Here is a 22,308-nt window from a genome sequence, read left to right as displayed (position 1 = left end):
CTGCCGACATCCGTGGGGAGATGGGGGGTGGGCAGCTGGCTTTCCTCATCTGGTGCTCTGGAGAGAGACTGGGGCTGGAGGTATAAATTTAGGGCCCGTTGGCCGTTAGGTGGTGTTCAGGCCATGAGATGGGGTTGATGGGGAGAGTCCGGTACCAATCGGGCTAACATTTTATTTAGTTTTTAGTGCCAGGCATTCTGTTCCCAACTTTCTCTCCCTTCATCTCTCCCACAGCCTGGTGAGGTAGGAGCTGTCATTTTCCCTGTTTTACAGAAGTGGAACCTGAGGACCTGAGGGCCTAGGCCGATTACCCAAGATCACGCCGCTACTAAGGGTCAGAGTCAGAATTTGCACGCAGGTCTGGCTGACTCCAAATTTTTAATTATTCCACTTATTCTCTAAGTTAGGGGCCTGATTCCGGTCATGGTGGGGAGCCACTGAAGTTTTTGAGCAGAGAAAGGACTCAGAGTTCTGGGTCAGGACCCTGGGGGCTACTGAAGAATTCCTGAGCAGGGGAGAGGTAGGCACCAGGGCAGCGAGTACAGAGAAGGTTTGGACTGCCCCCTGGGGGCTGAAAACGGAGCCTGGAGAAGGGATTTCCTGAAAAGCAGAGAACCGAGTCATGGCAAACCCAGTACTATGAACTAAGCGTTTGTGTCTCTCCCAGATTCATGTGTCGAAGGCCTACTGCCCAGTGTGGCTGTGTTTGCATACGGGGCATCTAAGGAGGTGATTACGGTTACACGGGGGTAACGACGGTGGGGGCCCTGACCCAACAGGATTAGTGTCCTCATGAGACGTGACATCTCAGAGCTCCGTCTCTCTGTACGCTCAGCAAGGAAAGGCTGTGTGAAGATGCAGGGAGAAGGAGGCCGCCTGCGAGCCAGGAAGAAGGCCTTCCCCAGCAAGCGGTTCAGCCGGAACCTTGATCTTGGAGGGCAGCCTGAGCAGACTAATCCACCAGATGCTTTGGCGTTTGGGCTTTTCCAGAATTGTGTCTTTCACCGGGCCGCAGGGCCCAGTGGTTTGGCAGATGGTTTCTTAAGGAACTTCTGCCCTGCCCCGTGCCCACCCCCCCAACGATCCAATGGATTTGAATAGACCAGAAGGGTCATTGAATGATCATCCAGTGATTCGCTTCCTTCTGGAGTCCAGAGAGAATGGCGCGGGAAGAAAATTGGTAAATTCTTTTCATTCTTAATACAACCTAACATTATCTTGCTAATGCCTGATATTAAGAGTTCAAAGTCATCTCTATACCATTGATCTTCAAAGGAAGAGATTTCCTAATTTATTTGACAAGACCTTAAAAAAATGCAGGACAGATTCCTTTCGGATGAGAATTTTATTTTATTTTAGTTTTTTGTAAAAAATCTTTTAAATGTTTTTATACAAAAAAATTGGTGTAATTTTGTGTTTCCTTTTAAAACATCAGAGTGTGAAGGATGAATGTAAGCAAATAACAGAAAAAGATGCTTTTATAACTTTTTTTTCACTGTTTAGAAAGGGGGAAAACCATTCTAATAGTATGGAGAATTCCAAAGATGAAACAGTCTCATTTTCTTCTCTAAGGGCTTGTAACAGGCCTTTGATTCCACGGCTGGTATCCAGTGGAGAGTGCTACCCTTCGGTGGCTCGGGCGTCCAGGTTGCTGGGGATCAGCCCAGGCTTCCGGGCACCTGGCCTGCGCAGGGAGGTGGGAGTGTGAGGGATTGAACACTCCACAGATGTGCTGTGGGCAGAAGCTGCCCCTGAGCCAGAGGAGTGGATGGGTGGTCCAGCATGCCACGCCCAGGGCAGAGGATGGCAGGGCCCTGGGTGGCCCCCTGCTGTCTCCATCCCCTTTCCACTAAAAAAATAACTCAAGTGACGTTCCTGCAAAGAAAGGGCAACATATGTTTAGTAATACTGGTAGAGGGAAGCACCTTCGGAGTGAGAGAAACTTTGGCAGCTTTTGTGACATGTGGGAGAAGAAGCCGTCAGGGAGACCCCGCTGTGAGATGCACGGGTTTGCTTGCCTTTTCGGGAACCCCCCGGCATTTTCGCCCTCCCTGTACAATGGACTGGGCTACTGGGTTAGGAGTTTCGGCTACCTATGGATCGATGACCAGAAGACCACCATCCAGGGCCCGATTCAGCTATAAAGTCGCCCCAATGCCAACAAATGATGTGACGGTACCTTACAATTCTGTAACTGGGGGAGTTCACATTTTTCCAGGTGGGAACTTTAGAGCATTGAATAAATTGTCGACACGGTGGACCTCTCCCGTTACCATCACACCCTCCCCGCTCTGGCTTCCTCCCCTCCTCTGGGTTCAGTTATAGCATGTGCCTCCCTGCGTATTCCAGGGCCTCTGAGGGGCGGGGGCCCCCACTCCCACCCTCAAGGAGGCTGGCATCCTCGTTTCCGTCCCTGGTCTGCAAAGGACCAGGTTCTGTGCTGTTTGATTGAGCTAGTAATGGAGGGAGTGCAGAGAGGTGCGCCCCGCACGGTCAGCCTGTGGGGAAGCGATGTTTCTGGAATCTTAATGTTTTCTCTTCCCCCACCCCCCAAGAAAACCCTATCTCAATAAAAGTGAGTGGTCAGCTGCTCTTGAGGTTCTATAAATTGATTTTGGCTCTGTCCATTACAGGTGGCTTCTGTGTGAAGAACCTGTATAAATCTTACTCAGCAGGGAGTGTTTAAAATGGCAAATTTCAGAGTGAAGATTTAACAAAAACCATAAATAAAACTTCAGAAGTAATGGAAGTGTTTATAAGCATCTGCGGAATTCCACACAAGAACAATGAGTGTGGTTTGGGTGCCAGGAGACTGACTGGGGTGTTGTGTTTGCTGCAAGAGAGAGAGAGAGAGAGAGAGAGAGAGAGAGAGAGAGAGAGAGAGAGAGAGAGAGAGAGAGAGAGAGAGTATTCATCTTTATTTCGCCTCTGCTCAGAGAGGCCAGGCTTGGCGAAGCGCAGATGTGAGCAGGGCTCCTGGCTGAGCCTGTGAGAGGGAGTTTACCACCGTCGGGGGCAGGGCAAGTCCAGCTCAGGAGGTACCAGTGGGAGTGCACCTTGAACTTGCCACAGACCAAGGCCTGGAGTCTGCCGTGCTTCCAGGCCTGCCGCGTGCCTCTGGTTGGGGGAGGGAGCTAATGCCATGGTGATCGCAGGATCCCTACACACGCTGTGGGCGGCCCACGCACTGAGTGTATGCCCTGTTTTCCAGTGAAGGAAATGGAAGCAAAGGGTGGTTTGTGCCCTGGCTGCTATGCTCAGTTGGTTGGAGTGCTGTCCTGTAACCGAAGGTTTGCAGGCATACCTGGGTTGCGGGTTTGATTCCCTGGTCTAGGTGTGTACGATTCCTGGTCTAGGTGCTTACGGAGGGCAACAAATTAATGCTTCTCTCTCGCACTGATGTTTCTTTCTCTCCCTCCCTCTCTCTCTAAAAGCAATGAAAAATGTCCTCGGGTGAGGATTAAAAAAAAAAGAAAAAAAGAATGATTTGTGACTTGTCCAAGTCCCAGAGTAAGCCAACATTGCAAGCCAGAGTAGAGCCAACAGCTGCCAGAGGTTACCCTCTCCCTGCCGCGTTTCCTCCCTCCCTGTCTCACCTTCGCCTCTCCGGAGACAGGTACTGCGCCTGCTGCAGGCCAGGACTGGCTGGGCCTGGGTTGTGGAAGACTCATCAGTGTGCAAGGGTTTGTACTTTAGCTCCTCCAGGATGCACTCTCCTTTTGCTGAGTACTGCACACTTGGAAGTCAGCATGCAGGACGGAGCCACAGTAACCATCATTCATTCATTCATTCACTCATTCATTCACCAAGCATTTATTGAGCACCAAATATGTTCCAGGTTCTGTGCTAGGTGCTTAGTAAGTAATAAAATGTGCAAATGTTTGGTGTAAGGGGAAGTTCCCAGGGTGGCCCAGAAAGGCTGAGACTGGCAGGTGGGCAGGGTGGATGGGGGCTTCCTAGAGAAGGTGGGCCTGAGTTGGATCCCCAGGGAAGGTAGGGTTTGGGGAGGATAGGCAGCTTCCTGGTGGGAGGGGCAGAGTAAGCAAAGTCCCAGGGGTGTGAGTGTGGGAGCTGTGTAGATTTGGGTCAGTACACTAGAGAGCAGGTGGGCCACTGTCGAAAGGCATGTGACATCCCACAGGGGTTCTGGCAGTATCACCTGTGGGATGGGCCGAGCTTGGTCCTCTGGAGCTTGGACCCCAGCCTGGGGTCTTTTGGCTGCACCCAGGAGCTGAAGTTCAGCTGCCCTTCCTTCCTGTCCCTTCTCCCTTCTATCTTTGCAGTCAGTTATGTCCCGGCTCCTCCAGGAAACCGTTGAATTGTAAGCATCTGACTTGAATTACCCTCAGCCCTTTGCCAGGCAGATTTGGGTCCGACTGTGATCCTTGTCTAGGTCTGTCTCCTGTCCTGGAGTCCGTCTTGTTGCCCCAGGCAGCCTGGGGTCCCCAAGGGCCATCTCAGTCCCAAAGACCTTCAGGAGCCTGGACACATGGTGAGTGTTGCCAGCAAGATAGAGGATACCCAGTTCAACTTGAATTTCAAATAAGCAACTCGAGTGAATAATATTTCAGCACACACATTGCCCAGTATTGCACAGGCTACGTTGCATGCAATATTTGGAACATCATTACATGCAAGGATTCTTCGTTGTTTATCTGCAATTCAAATTTAACGGGTATCCTTTTTTTCCGAACACTAAATCTGCCCTAGAAGGCTCGTTGATGGGTTATTACAACACAAGGACTTCTAGGTTCACAGGACGAGAAGGTTGAGGAATTAGCCTCATGCAGAAGAAGAGACTACTGCAGAGGTCGGGGTCCTGAGCTCTGGACCAGATGGCTCAGGTTGCAACCCCATCTTTCTTATTCACTAACTCCGGGACCGTGAGCAAGTTACTTACTGCTCTTGGCCTTGTTTTTCTTATCTGTGAAGTGGGACTGCTGACAGTCCCCACCTCACATGTGAGGAATAAATGGGATAATGCCTGGCACTTATGAGTCTCCACAATGAGCCCCATTATTATTGTTATTACTATTGTTGTTATCATCATCATTGTCCCCTGCTGCCTCCATAGCTGCCCCGGAAGGCCTCCATCCCAGCCGGAAACCACCGAGTGTAGCTTGGTTCGAGCTCGCAGATGCGGCTTGGGGAGCAGAGTCCTCTGGCAGGCTTTCGAATGGGACATAGATCATTACAGATGGATCTCCAGTCTTACAAAATACTCTAGGAGGCAGATAAATGAGATCATGAAAAGTGCATAAGGGGCATCAATTATGCAGGAGCCAGAAGTACGATTATAGAGTGATCTGGCCCCTAGCTCCCCTCCCCCAGCCCAGCTGATCAGCCGCGGTTGTCTGGGTTCTGAGCCATCAGCCGTGGCCCGCGGACACTAGTGCAGAGCTGTGAGCCCGATGCAGCCATGGAGGGCCGTCAGCCAGCCATTGCACCCACCTTCCGGCTGATGCTGGAGCACCTGTGTGGTGCTCTGCGGGGGATTTCTGAGAGCTTGAGACACGTCCCAGGTGTCCCTGCATTCCCCTGGGTGATCCTGGCAGGCACCGTGGTGGTGGTGTCTCTGACAGTAAAGAGATGACACACTTCAGGAAGTGCGAAGGTGCCAGGGGAAAGGTGTGCTGCTCGTGATGAAGTCTGTGGATGATGTCGTGAGAACACTGGGCTGATGACTAAGCCAACGACGCCCTCAAATCACTTGGGGTGGAGGCCAGTCCTCTCTCGTCACGGACCTTGTGCTTGTTGGTACTGAATACATTTCTTGCACAGGTCCTCACTTCAGGACGTGGCGGGAGTCCTGGAAAAGGCCATGAAGAGCCAGCCTCCGCAACTTTCCCAAGGGACTGATGAAAAACCCATTGCAAAACTATCGGGCATAGATGGAGAAAAACTTCAAAGAAAATAATTAATGATCTGAATGAAAACAATCCTTTTCCAGAACTGCTATGAAGAAAGGATGACAGGGAGGCAGAAAACCCAGAAAAAAGAGGAGAAGGGAGGCTGGAGCTGCCAGATGCAGGAGTGGAGCAGGCCTTGAAAACGGAGTCAGCCAGTGAATGTCAGGCTGACCTGCCGCGGACCGTCCCCAAGCCTGGTGACCTGAGACATCAGGTGGGTGATGTGAACTTGGAATTCCTGCAAATGAGGGAAGCAGAAAAAGGGGGTCCATCCATCCATCAGTCAGAAGATGATTTGAAGGGCCCCACCGATGACGCTGACTTCAATGTGTCCCTTCAAAGTGCTGAAGAGGAAAAGCGGGAACTAGCCGGGAGTTGTCAGAGTGAGAGCAAATCGATGCAGACCTTGCAGCACGAATAATGAGTCTGCACACCGAGGAAGCGTCTGCAGCGTGGAAATTCAAACGTAAGTGAGATGCAGCAGCTGAAGCTGAAGCTTCAGATCCTACCTGATGTACGTGAAGATCATTTAAAACTACTTCGGGAAACCCTGTTTAAGGAGGAAAGGTATTACACAAAAATAAAGAAGGAGCTTCTCAGCGTGTACAGAAACGTGAACTCCACATGTCAGATTTGAGACATGTATAAGAAGATTGTCCAAGACATGGGCAAGGAACTACAGACACTTCCTACACTATAGGAAGGAGATTCTGTTCTTTCAGGAAAGAGCTGGAGCAGCCTGGATGGCAGCTGTGTCGACGGAGCCAAAGCTCAAGGAGCGAAGGAAAGAAAGTGATCACAACAGGCAAGTGCTGGCCAAGTTCAAGTCCCAGCCTTTCCCAGCTGGCCCTTTTGCTCTTGCTGCTCCACCACAGCCCAGAGAGGCCTGGAAATGTCAGGCCACCCTCTGGGTGATCAGGCCCCCTCCCGGGAAGGGGGATGGCCATGCAGAGAGCCCAAGGATTGGGGTCACCTGCAGGTTTGACTCAGCTGCCCCAAGAGCCGGGTTCTGGTTCCAGACACCCACGACCGCGGCACAACAGCTGTGTTTCTGTTAAAGTGATTCGGGCCGATCTCTTTAGTTAAGCTACTATTACGAAAATGATGCCACAGTTGCTCTTACTAGTGTAGCATTATAACTTTAGAGTAGTTGTATTTAAATATAGACTTGGTAATATAAGTCTCATGAATACATAAATTCCCTATTAGGCCCTTCAGCATTATACACTGTGAGTATTGCATTTTGACTTCAATGACCAATGCCGTCCTCTAAGTTTGACGTGGAAGTTTTGAACGGAGACTGTTACAGTATTGCCAGGGCCGTTGTTACAAAGCTGCAGAAGTAACTTAACATGTACCTAAATTGTTTCTGGTTAATTTAAAAAACAACACAACAAAAAGGTCAATGAAACAACAGCCCGTTCAGATTACATAATAATGATTAGTTTAGTCCTAAATTGATAGGATGGCTTAGTCCCAAATTCACCGATCAGAATTTAAGATTTTGCAACAATTTCTTTCTTGCTTTGTAATTTTTATTAATATTTGTTCTTTTGTTTAAGGTGTTGTTTGTTGTTTAACATTGCTAAATATTATTCAGCCAAAATAAAAAAGTTTACTATTGTGAATGTCAGTAACCTGGCCTCCATTTGGTCCATGAAATCATGAACCTTGGTCATTAAAGTAGGACACATCCCTCGCCCCCTACTTCAGAGAAGTGGGGTGGTCGGTCCCACTTGCCCAAGGGAGGCTGTGACGTCCTTGGCTTGTGGGCCTCAGAGGAGGAAAAGGCCCCCAGGAAGTGTGGAGACTGGCGCTGGGCCTGTTTGGGTGGCGAGCAGCCCTGGGGGCCCAGGGAGCAGAGGGGCCAGCTGAGTGGCTCTCCTGGGCCCCTTAACCCCGGGCAGAAGGTGCCCTCCAGAACATCGAGAGGAAGCCAGTAGACACCACGACTCCTGGGCCCTCACAACCCGTTCCCAAAGCAGTCAGGCTCGTCCTACTTCCGGTCCACCCGCAGCGTGGACCCAACCTTCACCTGGCCTGGGCGCCGCTGGGGCGCTGGCACCCTGGGGAAGGGGCAGGCGCTGTGACCCTGCAAACACCCGGTGCACATTGGTCCCCCACGAAACTTGAGCCGCTACGGCGGGTCCCAGACCCGGCCACCATTTGTGCCTCTGGAAGAATCCAGACTTCACTCTGACAGGCTTCTGTAAGGGCCTCGCAGCTGTGCCCGGCCAGTGCTCTGTGCCTGTGTGCGGCAGGCCCCTCTTCCTCCTCCTGCTGCCCCCGTGGCACTGGGCTGAGCCTGTTGGGGGTGGTGAGGGTTAGTCACCAGCTGAAGGTGTCACAGCAAACATTTCTAGCCCTCCTTTCCTGTGGCGGTCACTCCTGGCCTACGGGTGTCACCTGGAATCAGGATGTTTTTCCACCTGGGGGTGGGTCTCAGAGCCAGGCTACCCACAGCCATCAGGAGAAGGCACAATGGCAGGGACTGCAGCATGTGTGGTCCTCAGCTGCGTACCCTCAGTGGGGCTACAGCGAAGTCTGTAGAGAGAGTGCTGTGTGAGCCGAGAGCTTCGTGAAGGGAGCAGACCCCCGGGCCAGGGAAGGCCTGCTCCTGCATGGGGCTGGAGGCGCAGGGGCACGTTCCTGTGGGCTGGGTTCTCATCACTCCATGGTCTGAGGCCCCGGGGCTCTAGTACTTGCTCCCCAAGGTCACGATTTCACTGGGTCCTGCGTATTTCTGCCGTGTTGCTGGGCAAGATCAAAGATTTTCCTTGGAGTGGAGGAAGTGGTATACAGCCTCCTCATTAACTCACAGGCTTGGGATTCTGACAGGTGTAAGCATAGCCCTGCTCTGCCCCTGACACGTTGTGTGACATGGGATAAGTCACGTGTCCTCTCTGGGTCTCAGGCTCCTGAGCTGCAGGATGGGGATGTGATGATGACTATCACGTCGCGCATATAAAGTGAGCTCTCTGATGAGTGCGCTGCAAGGAATGGCGTGCCCCCCCCCCTGGGGGGAGGGGAGGGTATGGGGCCTTGAGCTTCCCTCGGTCTTTTAGAGGTTGGAGTGTGGGGGAAGGCACTTGGCCTTCCTGGCCTCAGTTTATACATCTGTGAAATAGACTTTTGTGTGGTCAGATTCACCATAAATATCAGCAAGTCCACTTCTCAAATGCTGAAGCCATTCTCACCAGGGCATACCCCACCTATCTGTTTTAAACTTGCATTATTGAACTGGTACTACGATACTGTTATTAATGACAATGGGTAACATTTATCTGAAGTTTCACGTGGCGCAAAGTCTGGGATAAACGCTCTGCGTACTCTCTCCCGTTTAACCTCATAACTCAGTCGATGACCCAGCTGAGGTCCAGAGATGTTACATGAGACGCTCAAGGTCGTAGAACAGTGAGGCAGGGAGGCAGGGCCTGAACCCGGCAGTCTGTCCGAGGGCAGAGAAACTACAGGCAGCTCCACCTGGAGGAGCCTTCCTTAGCTCCGCCTGTGAGCTCACCTTTCTAGAACGGGGTGGACCGTGGCAGTGGGGGTGGGATGGGATGTCTGCTGTTTTTCACAAACCTGGAGGAAGGGGCCCCACGAAGGTGGTTTCATTTTCCCTTGGATTCCAACACCAGTCAAGCTGCTGCAGCTTTCCTTGAACTAAAGGGCAGCGTGGAGAGGGAACTTTCCCAAACCACTTACAGATGCCTGCTTGTGGGAAAGGAGAAGATATCCCGGTACAGAAACGAGGAAAGGGGCCCAGGGCTCGCTCCGCCCCTCTGTGTGCGGACAGCCGAAAAGGCACTTGAATTTTGATCTTTAGGCCAGAAAAAAAAAAAAAAGAAGAAGAAGGAGGAAAAGAAATTCACACGCCATGGAAGAAGAGTTGAAATGGTGTTGCCTGGAGCTTAGATGAAGCAGGAGATGCGGCTGTGGGGAAGAAGGGAGAGGACATGGGAGGGTCCGTGGGGCTGGGGTGCATTTATTGCCCAAAGCAGGGCGCCTTTGAGAGTTCAGGGTATGGTTAACGGTTGTGCTGGGAGGGCGGGCACCCAACCTTGGGTACAGCTGTGGGTTACCCTGTTTGTTTACCACAGCCACCCTCTGGCCTCTGATGAGCTGCATGTTCTCTGTCTGGTGTGAGTTGTGTCCAAGCGCGGAAGTCGTGGGACAGCTTACTTCACTGTGTGGAGTGGGACCATTAAAAGGCGGGGAAGGAATCTTGGAAGGGAAAACCGCAGAGCTCCTCGGAGGCCGGAAGGCCGAGAAATGTGAGCATGTGTGGTTCTGTACTTGGGTTCTCCACCTATGAGGGGTTTCTGGAGGTTTGGGGATCACTTCACAAACTGTAAACTTTCTAGATTGTGGGCTGCGCAGACCCACATGTAAGTGTCACAGCATAAGCTTATAGGATAAGGTTCCTGCCGCCTTGGCCAGCTCGTGTCTCCCAGCTCTGCAGCTGGACGGGGCTGGAGCGACACTTTCTGTCCCAAATGGAAAGCTCCCAGGGAAGGCTCATTGGCCTGTCCCTGAACAGGCACTGAGGGCGGTGGCAGGGGCGGGGGCCAGAGGAGCCCAGCTCGGGTCAAAGCCCTAATCCCAGCCGTGTGCAGTCTCTGGAGGGGACGGAAAGACAGGGCGTGGCAGCTCCACTTCCTGCCGTATTTCTGCAGGAGGGGGAGAAACCGCTCCGGCGTGAGGGGTGCGTTTTCCAGAAGAGGAGCCGAACGGGCCAGAGGGGCTACAGTGGCCCCGGGGATGTTTTTGCCAACAGCTGCAGAGTGGTAGTTGGGAGTCTTCGCTGATTTGGTCACAGAGGCGGTGCCTGAGTGAAATGTGTAGTTCTTGGTTGTTAGTGAGGCTGGCTATTTTCCCGGAGATCTGTTGGCCATTTGAATTTCTTTTGAGAATCGCCCGCCTGTGGCCTTGGCCTGTGTTTCGTAGCTGGTGCTGAGTATTTCAGAGGAGTGGGTGGGGGGGGGGGGGTGACTCTGAGGTGGCTGTTTTCCATGGTCTTGGGTGGGTAGTTGTGCCGACTGTGTTTACTCCTGCCTGGAAGAAACCCAGCTGAGCCTTCGGGAGACCGATGTGCAAATCCCAGAAAAATGCTCTCTCCTTAATGAGATTTCTTGTATTATGAATGGTTATTAAATTTTTTATGTGGGAATTGTAATTACAGATTAAGGCCAATATCAATAGCATCAGGTAATCAGCGCGCAGCACTAATTAGAAGGTAGCGAGGAACCCGGACGTGCGGTCTGCTGCACTCTGGGAGTTGCCGTAATGTAACCGCTGGCAAGCTGAGCTGCGGGGCGGGCAGGCCGGCTGGGGTGGGCGCACGTGTGTCTGTGTCAGAGCCGGGTCTCGATGGGCCGGGCACACGCCGTGGGGCCGTTCTCACTCTGCTGATCCAGCGGGCTCCCCTCAGGTGAGCTGTCTTACCTGGTGGGTGGCACGTGGCGGGGGGGGGGGGGGGTTCTGTCACACTGTCCAGGCTGGGATAATGAGACTCACTCTGAGTGGGCGGGGCTTTCAATCTGAGACAGACCTCCCATCACATGCCTGTGTACACGCCCTTCCAGCTCTCCTGCCCCTTCACACACACACACTTAACCATGCACGCTGGCTTGGTTTGTTTGGGATGTTTCTGAGAGTTTTGTTCCGCCTCTAGCAGAGCAGCTGATGATGCCGTATGAGAGTTACTGGCTGCGGGGACCCTGTCACCATTCCAGCATGGCCACCCAGTGGCGTGTGCAGTCTGTAGGAGAAGGGGGGGGGCCTTTGGTCCTGGGTCCCGATGGCTGGGGGGGCTTCATGCTGGGTTATTCCTTCCTGAGAGCCTTCATCGGCTGTGGGGCAGCGCCTCCCTTCTTCCAGGGAAGTGGCTGGGAAGTGGTCAGGGGAGAGGAAGCGTGGGCTTGTTTAGGGAGCAGCCTCTGGAGCCCCTTGGCTGGCCTGACTTCCTGTCTGTGCCTCTCCCCTGCTGTGCTTCTGGGACCACGTTACATAACCTCTGATCTCAGCTCCCAAACCTGTGCAACGGAGATAATAACAACAGCACCTACCTCACTGGATTCCCGGGCGGACTGTGTGAGTTGTGAGGAACTTGCAGCAGGAAACGCTGCACAAGAGAGGGTTAAATATGAGTAAATCAAGAGAGATGTAAGTTGCCTGAAAGGTGCCAGGTGGCACTGAAGTGCTCAGAACGGCTGTTGTACTATGTGCTGGGGACCCAAGGTGTGCAGGAGCCGCAGCAAGAGACCCAGGGACTCCAGCCAATGAACAGGAGAGTTGTAGACGGTGGTTTGTGCCACAAGGAAAACTAAAGCAGGGGAAGGTGAAGAGAGTCACGAGGGGGGAGGGAAGGTGGTTTTTGGTAGATGGAGCCACTGACATCTGAGTGGACACCTTAATGGAAGGAGGGGTGAGTCAGGGGAGGCGGCGGAGGGAAAGGCAGGTGCTGAGACCCGTCTCTGGTGCTGTGGCTGCTCCACCCACGGCCCCGTGGGTCCTTTCCCACGCTGTACACACTTCTGTGCCTGTCCTCCCAACAGCCTGTGCCTGGGGCTCCTTGCTGGCAAACTGGCCTCTGGCTTCTGAGCTGCTTCCCCTCCGCACCCAGAGCAGGGGGCATTTGGGGATTCTCATCTCCCTGAGCCAGAACCGATGACCGAGGTGCAGGGTGTGCCCGCCAGCCCCTGTGCCCTGGGAGGGAGTGATCCCGATGTTTCTAGGCTTCCCAGGGGCACTGTGCTACAGCCACCCTCCGTGGGACTTTGCGAGGCTGTGCTCGCTCACCTGGCCTCGTCCCTCCTGGTCCTTCTTGCTCGCTTCCCACCTGGCTGTTTGTGGGAACATTTCCCTAGTAAATCACTTTCACAGGAACGTGCTCTCAGCCTTTGGGGAACCGAAGGCAGACCTTGCATCAGGAACGAGTGTGACGTGTTGAAGGGACGGTGAGGAGACTGGCCGAAAGCAGGGAGAGGGTGAATGCAGAAATACAGGCAGGGCTGGGTCCTCTGGGGCCTCGTTGGTTGTGACAGGTTTGAATTTTTCTCAAGAGCAATAGGAAATGATCGGAAGCTTCTAGGCAGAGAAGTTAACACTATACAATTTATTTTATAAGTGCTCTGGCCACCGTGTAGGAACAGATTATTAGGGGACAAGAGTGGAGGCAGGGAGCGCAGTTAGGAGGCTGCAGTTGTCACGCAGGAGAGAGAGGACTCGCTTGAACCAGGCGGGTAGCCAAGGGGGTGGGTTTGGGGTTTGTTCTGCGGGTTGGTAGGTGATGGGTGACTATGAACGCGTGGACACCTGGGGTCAGTTTTATAGTTTGCCCAAAGTCACAGCAGTCCTCCAAGCAGTCCAGCGAGGTGGGCCCTGTTACCACCCTCACTGTGCATTGTCGGGGCCTGTCTGTGACATCACTTTGTACCTGGTCCCAGCTGCCTGTGCCCTGCCCACCTCTGTGCTGCTAGGCTGCGCCCGCTAGGCCTTGTTGGAGGGGCCTGTGGGAAGAGCTCTGGGACAGATGCTGTGATCTCGGGCAGATCCAGTCCCTCACTGGGCCTGGCTCCTTGCCTTGGAGTAAAGGGAGTCAGAGATGGGAGCTCCCAAGCCCTTCTGGGGCTGACTCAGGGCCCTTTTAAGGGAATTGGTGTTGAGAGCGTTTCCCATGATGTGAAAGACCAAGGGCTCTTTCTCCCCCAGGAGCGCCTGCTGAGACCCAGTGTCTGTAAGGTGGATGGAGTGGCCCGGCATGCAGCCCAGCCTCACGCAGGCTCGGGGTTCCTGTGGGCCCTCTCGGGGACCCTCCTGGGAGGGCAAGGGCCAGACAGAGCCCACTTTACCTGGGATCAGGTTGAACTGGAATCCGCTTTGCTTCCTCAAGTAAAGATAACATTTCTACAGAAAGCAAGACAGTCCTTATTCTATACTTATGTTTCTTCCAGAAGTTAAGTATCCGAGGTGTTAAATGTTTGGCTCGACTTTCAGGGCCCCGGGGGACAGTGCTCAGGAGACACAATCTCCTTCCTGCAGGAGACCGGAGTGTGTGCGGTGCGCTTCAGTGGGTGTGGGGATCTTTGAGACACCCTCCTCCCCACAGCTTGCCTCTCCTGATCTGAACGCTGACCAGGGTGCTCCAGGTGACTGGAATGGGGCAGGTTCTGTGGCCTGCTCCCCGGACCCCTGGGAGGCTAGGAAACCCACCGACCAGCTGAGACCCCCAGTTTCCCCAGAAGCAGCCAGTGGTGTCTGGGGATGGTGTGAATCTGATATGTTTATGGGAACTTTTAACATCAAAATACCCAAACCTTCACCCGAAATTCCACTTCTTAGTGTCCACTCCAGAAATGTAGTCCTACTGTGCGCAAGGAGACATCTGTGTGAGCGGCCACCGCAATTTGTTTCTAACAGTGACAAAGTGGAAACAGCCGTGAATGTCCTGCATGATGGACAGACTACAGACCCGTCCCAGGACCTGCTGTTAAGGGTTAAAGTTTCCTACGCTGCGTGTGTACCCATTGCTGCGGGAGGACCCCCAGGCGTTATTAGTGAACAACAAAAGTAAGTTGCAGGATAAGTTTGTAATAACATGCCGTTTATGTAAAAGCACTCCTAGACATGATAACTGTGTTTCTCTACGTACACAAGAAGCCAGACAGCACAGAGTGAAACCAGTGATTGTCGGCGGGGGGGCTGAGCTTAGGGGTGCCATCCGCAAGGGGGTCTTTTGTTTCATACAAACCACCTAACATGATAATGTTTTCTCATTTACGTAATTAGGAGGGTTAAATAGGACATGAAGTAACCAATGCCTATTACAAGAGATTTGTTAAATACAGAGAAACGGTACCCCGCTCCCGTCCCAGGTCCCACTGTTAGCATCCTGGTGCCTCTCCCTCCAGCGCGTTTTCCCCCAGGCATTTTCCAGTAGTGCTAAGCAGGCTGTACAGATATAATTTTTATCTTGCCTTTTCCTCTTAACATTTGTCTAAACACGTCTGGTGCTGTGCTGAGCTCCCTGTAAATACATTTAATAGCTGCATAATTTTCTATTGTGTGTATGTAGTCCTTTCCCACTTTCCCTTCCTGTTTAAGAAGTGATCTCTGTTTGCTTAGAAATCTCCCACCAGCCTGCGAGGCAATAACCACTGCGATAGCTCCCATGCTTGGCACCGCCCCGGTGCACGGGGTGTGACCAGCGTGTGCACACGTGTGTGTGTGCACGAGACCGATGGGAGCTGAGGCGCTGCCCGAGGGCTGGCCTGGCTGGGGCTCACCCAGGGTGATCAGGCAGAAGGGGCTGGGCCACACCTATGAGCCAGAGGCTGGGGAGCCAGGCCGGCGGCACCTCTTGGACACGTCGGTCTCTTTGTGAAGCAGTGGACAGCAGATGGCTTGGGAGTGTCCCTACGGGGCAGAGTTCTGGGTCAGAGGCCCAGCTCTGCACCAGCTCCGTTCCTTTCTCTGGAGAGCCTTTTCCCAGCCTGCCAGCCACTTTATGACCTGAATCCAGAAAAGGAGGTTCCGGAGGCGTGTCCTGTGGGTGATGAGGCCCAGGCCGGGCCTGGTGGCTTGGCCCAGAGTGGCTCTTGTGTGGGGTCCGGAGCAGCTGCCCCTTCCCACCTCTAGGCCTCAGCGCTCTGCTCTGAGACGTGAAGCTGCCTGGAGCAGAAAAGAGACAGCAACCCCGAAGGGCAATGTGAAAGAGGATAGGATGCCTCTCCCCTGTCATCACCCCCGACCCTCAGAAAAAGTGGGGGAAACCATTCGGACCCCTGGGCAGGAAGGCGGAAGGGGAGGAAGCTGCTGGGAACTCAGAGAGAGCCAAAGTCGTGGGAGGAGGCTGCCGAACGGACTCTGTGGCCGTAAGCTGTTCTAGACTGAGCTTTGGGATGGAGGGAGCCAGGGGCTGAACATCACAGTCTCCGTTCCCTCCCATTTCCCAGGCTCCTGCTGGTACTGCCCATTGGTAAACCCCACCGAAAAAGCCAGAGGGGACCAGGGAGCCTGGGTAGGGCAGCTCACCCAGGCTAGCGACCCCGGACACAGAGCGGGAAAGCAATGGCCTCAACACAATAGAAGCACAAAGGCCCATCAGCTCGTGGGTTTCAGATTGGTTCTGTTACACTCCCTCCAGGAGTCAAGTAAAACAGGAGTCTCTACTGGTGTCCTTCACATAAGGTGGTGGGGAAAAAACAGTTAATTAACACGACACGTGTCATGCTGTCTGCCCTGCAGCTGGTCGCATCACCTGACATTTCGTGGGCCGCTGGTCCCCTGCCAGCACCTGGGCTGCCTGGCTTTGTTTTAACCTGGTGGCGTGACCTCAGCCCTTGTTCATACAGGATCAGATCTTGTTGAGTGTGTACGAACAGCTTCTATTCTTGTCGCAGGGGCTACTTTTTACATGGGCCTGCTGGTCAAGTGCGGGGATGGCTGGGGACACAGGTGTCTGGAACACACAAGGACAGTCATTTATCTGGTCACTGAGAGCCTTTTGTGTCATGACTGCCCTCTGGGGAGCGTGCCCGTGGGACATGGGTGTCTTCACACAGGCTCTGAACTCACTCTGAGGGGCCCTTCCGCAGGTCTGTCTCTGTCACCGATGTTTGAGCCTAATTATTAGACTGTAGGTCAGTGTGGGCTCATCAGGCACTTTCCCCTCCCACTCGATGTTTGTGGGGGTGCTGCCTGCCTGCAGGATTTCCCCTCAACAAGGGTGTCCTTCGGGGTCGCCCCTGAGCGGAATTGCAATACATCGTCCGTTTGCTTCCGACTTGGTTCAGCCTACCGCGCAAACCAGCAGTAAACCAGGTCACGCTCCATCCCTCCTCTCCTTATTAATTAGGGGAAGCTCCCTATGCGGCGTCGGCGTGGGTCGAGGCAGACGTGGCGAAGCTGTAGGAGTAAGCACCGTGGGAGTCTGAGCCACCTTCTGACCTTGGGGCTTGATCTTACGCACACGGTTTCCATCGGACCGTGGAATCCTGCTGTGCGCTTCCAATCCCGAGACTCAGCAGGTCACCTAGCACTTGGTTCATGGTGGGTGGCTTGAGTCACACGGTCAGCTGGTGTCCCGTGGTCTGGCGTACAGTCTTTTCCAAGGTTTAGTAGGAAGCCAGAAGCTGCTTTACGGGAGGAGTACTGCTGTTGGCAGAACTCTCACTCTCAGCCCTGGGGGCCTGTGCTGTGGCCTTCCTGTTAGGGCTTGCTGGAGGCTCTGTCTGTAACAACCTCTCTGTCTGCCGCGGATGTTTCTAGTATAATTGGACATGCTGGTTCACCAAGTAACAGAGCCGCAGAGCAGCTCATAGCCACTGCCCTTCCCTTAGTACGGTGTTGCTCAGCCTCACCGCTACTGAACTGGGGCTAAATAATTGTTCTTTCTTTGCGGGGCTGGCCTGTGAGTTGTGGGGTGTTTACAGCACCTGTGGCCTCTGTCTGCTAGATACCAGTAGCACCCCTGTGGTGTGGCAACCCAGAATGTCCCCCGACATTGCCAAATGCTCCCTGGGAGGCAAAGTGTGCCCAGTTAAGAACCACCGCCTAGCAGAAGATACCTGGCAAAGAAACAGACCCGCTGGCGTTTGCACTCTGGAATGCTCACGCTTGGGCTCTGTGCTTGATCTGCGGCCCCGTCTGCCCGGCCACCACGATGATGAGAAACTCCTGTAGAAATGCATGACGCCTTCCTGACTTTCTGCCTGCTCTTTCACTGAGAAATCACAGTTTCCTCTTGTCTTGTCTGCTGCACTCCACCTACAGCAGTCAGAAGCAGTCGGCAAGTCCCAGGGTCTTTGTAATCGGCATTGTCACCAAGTGACAGAGTGTCAGAGCTACGTGGGCTCCCAACACTCGGTCTTGTACCTGTGCTCCGTCCTCGGCCACCACCAGTGATGGGCATAATTGGGATGCCACCACCCACCACAGGTGATCGCTATTCCTCCTGCCCTTAGAAAGCTTACCTGCGCTCTCATCAGATAGGTGAGTAACCAATCCCCAAATCCCATTCACTGCTTTTTTCCTGGGGCCACTTCCAGTGCCCGTTAAGGTAAAAAGTCAAGAAGAAAAAGGTACACTCAGAAGAGAACCCAAAGAGAGGTTAATGTAGGGACTGTTTATACAGGTTGGAGAAGCACCAGGGAACCAGTGAGAGCAGTAAGCCGTTGCCTCCCCTGGACTGGAAGAGGGCAGGGAAGGACCGCTCCTGGAACCCAGTCAAAGCTGTACACACGGGACCGGGGTCTCCGAAGTTGTAGCCTTCGGGGGAAGTGTGGCTACTGCTAAGTCCTGCCTGGAAGGCAAGGAGGTGGGGGGATACATATTCTAATCTCTCGTTCTCCCTACCCTCTCATGTCGGGGCGGGGGGGGGGGGGGGGGGCTCCTACTGGCTGAACTGCAAGCCAGGGGGAAGGAAGGAAACCCATTCATGACAATACATAGGTCGGACCCCTGGGGCCCAAAGGGAAGGTGGGGAAGAATGTGGAAGGCAAACCAGGACAGTGGTTGAGGAGGGTTGTGTTTTTAATATATGAACTTCTTTTGCAGAAATTTAATCTCAGTCCCCAAAAGATTTTAAAAAATTACTCAATCATCTCTGAGGGGTATTATAATAAATAATCCATTAATATTTATTTTACAATTTTAATTAAAAATTAAAATTTACAATATTAATTTGTAATTATAATTAACATAATCTAAAACTTTATAATTAAAATTAATTTATAATTTTAATTAAAATTGAGGTCAGTATTGTTAAAGTTGATATGAAGTTTATTTCATAAATGACATTGAATATATACAATATTAGAATAAATTAAATTTTTCCCATTTAATAACTGATAATCATTTAATCATAAAAATAATGTTAGTATTTATTTTGCGCTTTCTAGAGATTTGGTGCCATAGGGGGTGCTTTGCAGGCATTAACTTAATTTATTTTTAATTGTGCAAAAAAAAGCATGCTTTGCCAACAAATAAATTATATGAGAATGTTTGTTGGGGACTCAATACATGTAAGAATGAGACTGAAATTAAACTTCCTGATGACCAGATAAAACTGCCTTTATGGCCTGGCATTTTGGATTCTTGCATTTTGCATTAAAAAGCACAAATGATTTATTTTGGCGATGTTTGCATTGTGTTTTAAATGACAAGATAAGAGAGATGACCTCATTGCCATTTGTAAGCATGTGGCTAAGAAAAAAGCAAACAAAATATAACCAGAGACATTGAAGTTAAGAACAATCTAACAATAGCCAGGCCGGGTGGGGGGGGGGGCGGGGACAGTGGGAAGAGGGGATTACAGGAACTACTATAAAGGACACATGGACAAAACCAAGGGGGAGGGTGGAGGTGGGGGAGGGAGGTGGGTTCAGCTGGGGTGGGGTGGAGGGATGGGGAGAAAAGGCATACAACTGTAATTGAATAACAATAAAAATTAAAAAAAAAAAGAAATAACATTGCACGTTGTTTCTTTACTCTTTATTTTCAGCAAATGAAAAGCCCAGTCAGACATGATTGTTACTATATTTTCTTTGCACACATTCACATTTTGAAGTACTAATAAAGCATTCTAGATGTGTTATATGTGACTTCTTATCAGATGGGTACTGCTTACTTATCTGGCAGAAATCAACCTGGGGTGATTTTACAGAATTATTATTTTTGACAGCCTTCATTAATTTGTTGTATTTTAACATCCGTGTTTTGTATGCTTCCTGATTTTATGTATTTATTTTTTTACTTTTTTTTTTTATTGTTGTTCAAGTACAGTTGTCTCCATTCTCCCCCCGCCCCGGCCATCCCCATGCTTCCTGACTGTAGACCCGCGGCCCAGCTGGAGTCTGACGGTCAGTGAGAGCAGGGCGTTTAGAAAGAGTGCAGTGGGCAAGCCTGCTGTGGCGGTTAGCGTGCCAGCAGCTAAGGTACAAATAGACTAAGAAGCCGATCTGTTAACAGGTTTATTTGATCTTACTACCTGCCGTTCTTGTTCTCTTAATGCACATTAAGGAGTTCTTTAACTTGTAAAAAATGATTTTATGGAATTAAAATAAAAAATGGAAATGGACACCCTTGCTTACAGACACAGACCCCGTCCCCGATCCCCCGAAGGCTTGTGGACGGCTACTGGTGTCGGGCGGAGTGTAGGGCACCTTTGGTCCCCTCTGGCTTTGCTGCTCCAGCTGCTGTGCGCTTGCCACAGCTTTGCAGGAGGCCGGGCAGGAACGACCAGGCTCCACAGAGTGGAGGACTGGCTCCCAGGAGGCCAGGTGTCCAGCATGTCAGTGCTGGAAGAGACATTGGGGTCACATGGTCGAGACACCTTTTAATATTCTGTACCAAGCAGGAAGCAACCCAAGAGACTCAGCAGTGTCAGAGCCATAAGGAGAGCAAGCACTGTCTTCCCTCATTACAAATGATCCTAGGAAGTGTTTGCTTTTGAGCACAGTTCCCAGGGCCCCTGTGGACCACGGGCCCTCGCTTCCTTTTGGCAGACACGGTGACTCTCTGGGGCAGCTCTGCCAAGTGGCTTGCAGAGGCTAGGTGGACATGCAGGCGGGTGCTTGTCGCCAGAGCCCAGGAAGGAGCTCCAGTCTTGCCTGCCGATGGGTACCTGGGGCCCCTCAGGCGGGTTTAGGTACATGCGGTTCTCTCGTGCATTTAGAAGGCAACACCCAAAGAACCTTCTTGGCAGCCAGGAGCTGCTGGGAAAGCAGGAGTTGAGATGCACGGGCCCTGTCCTCTTTGGAGAAGCAGTGGGGCTTTCCACACAGCAGCGTTGGTGACCGCCAGGGCCTGCCCAGAGAGCCTCGCACGACGGTGGCTGTCTGCAAGCACCAGGTACTAAGCCGGCAGAGGCGTGACTTCCTTGCACTGAAGTGTTTTTCAAAGCCGTTTAAATTGGAGCCTTATTCTCTTTTTCCCTTTTTTTGGTCCCCCATAACAGAAGACTCTGTGTTCTCTGAGGGAAGAGTGGGGTAATCTTCTTGCTGGCTGGTGGCTCTGTCTCCTGCCCTGCGTCGCCGAGAAGCCAGGCGGCAGTGGCCTTGGAGCAGGTGCCGGCAAACCTCCCGCAAAAAGACACTGGCTCTGCCAATGAGCCTGCAGCAACAGCAGGTCGGGTGTGTTGGTTCTGATGGTTTTGTTCTGCAAGGTGCAGGGAAAATTCCATTCTCGCTCATTCAGGGGGTCTCTGTCTCCCTCTTGCTAGCCCAGCTCAGTCCAAGGCCCAATTCCAGCTCCGAGGGGCTGGGGCCTCACTGCTTACCTAGAGCCATGGTGCACGTCCTGTGCAGGCTCACGGGGCCCTTTGGGCATCCCTGACAGTGTTGGGTCATCCCCTCCGCATGACGCCCCTGCACAGGCACAATGAGCTCTGAGAGAGCCTTGCCTGGGGGTATGTGCTCACAGACCAAGCTGGAATCCACGCGCCTGAGACACAGGAGGTGGGGCCTGACGGACAACATTTGTGGGATTGGTCAGAGCAGAGTCAGACCCCCTTCCCTCTGTGCCCCCCCAACCCCTGCTGCCTGTGGAGAGGTGGGAGCTGAGGAACCCCAGGGAGAATCACCTCCCGCCGGGAAGAGTTAGCTAACAATCCTCCATGTGGTGTTTCAGGCTTGGGTCCCCAGCCTTCCTCTCCTGCTTCACTGGCCCCTAGTCCTCCTCCCCTTCCATCAACAAGGGTATTTTTCTAAGCTCATCTTAGCCTTTCTCTTTTCTGTTTAAATCCCCTCCCTGAATAACTTTGACCACCCCCTGACCTTTGTGCCAGTGATTTCCCAATCAGTTTTCAGTCCTGCATGCTCTTTCGAGCTCCAGACTAATTCCTGTTGCCACGAAGATGCCTCTGAACCCCAGCGCCCCTCCAGAGCCCCCACCCCGCACCCACCCACTGTGCTCCTCTGTGCTGCTTCTCCAGCTGACTGTCGGCTAGAACCTTGGGGTTGCTGTGGTCAGCCTCCACGGCGTCACTGCAAGAGTGTGTGCGTCCCCATCTCTCCACCCCCATATCACGGCCTGGTTCTGGCCTGTCATTCCCCAACCCCCCGCCCCACCCCCGGGAGGTTACAAAACCCTTCCATGCACCTATTAGCTCACTTGTCTCTTGAATCACCTTCTAAATTGTGGTCCTGCTACTTCCAGGCTTCGAAGCCTTGTTTGCTCCTTTTCCCCATAGACCAAGAGATCACAGTGTAGACCTGCTCAGCGCTGTCCACAGTCAGGACCCAGCTGCAGCAGATGTGGCAGTGCCCTGCTCCCACCCCCAGGTCTCAGTGCAGCAGCGCACGCAGGCCCACCTGCGCCTGCCCGTACCTGCGCCTGCCCGTATCTGCGCCCCGCCTCTCAGGGCCCACTTCACGAACGTGCAAATGCCGCCTCG

The sequence above is a fragment of the Desmodus rotundus genome, chromosome 10 (genome assembly GCF_022682495.2).
Source record: "Desmodus rotundus isolate HL8 chromosome 10, HLdesRot8A.1, whole genome shotgun sequence".
Classification (NCBI taxonomy): domain Eukaryota; kingdom Metazoa; phylum Chordata; class Mammalia; order Chiroptera; family Phyllostomidae; genus Desmodus; species Desmodus rotundus.
The sequence above is the reverse complement of the archived record's forward strand: the minus strand, read 5'-3'. Positions refer to the sequence as shown.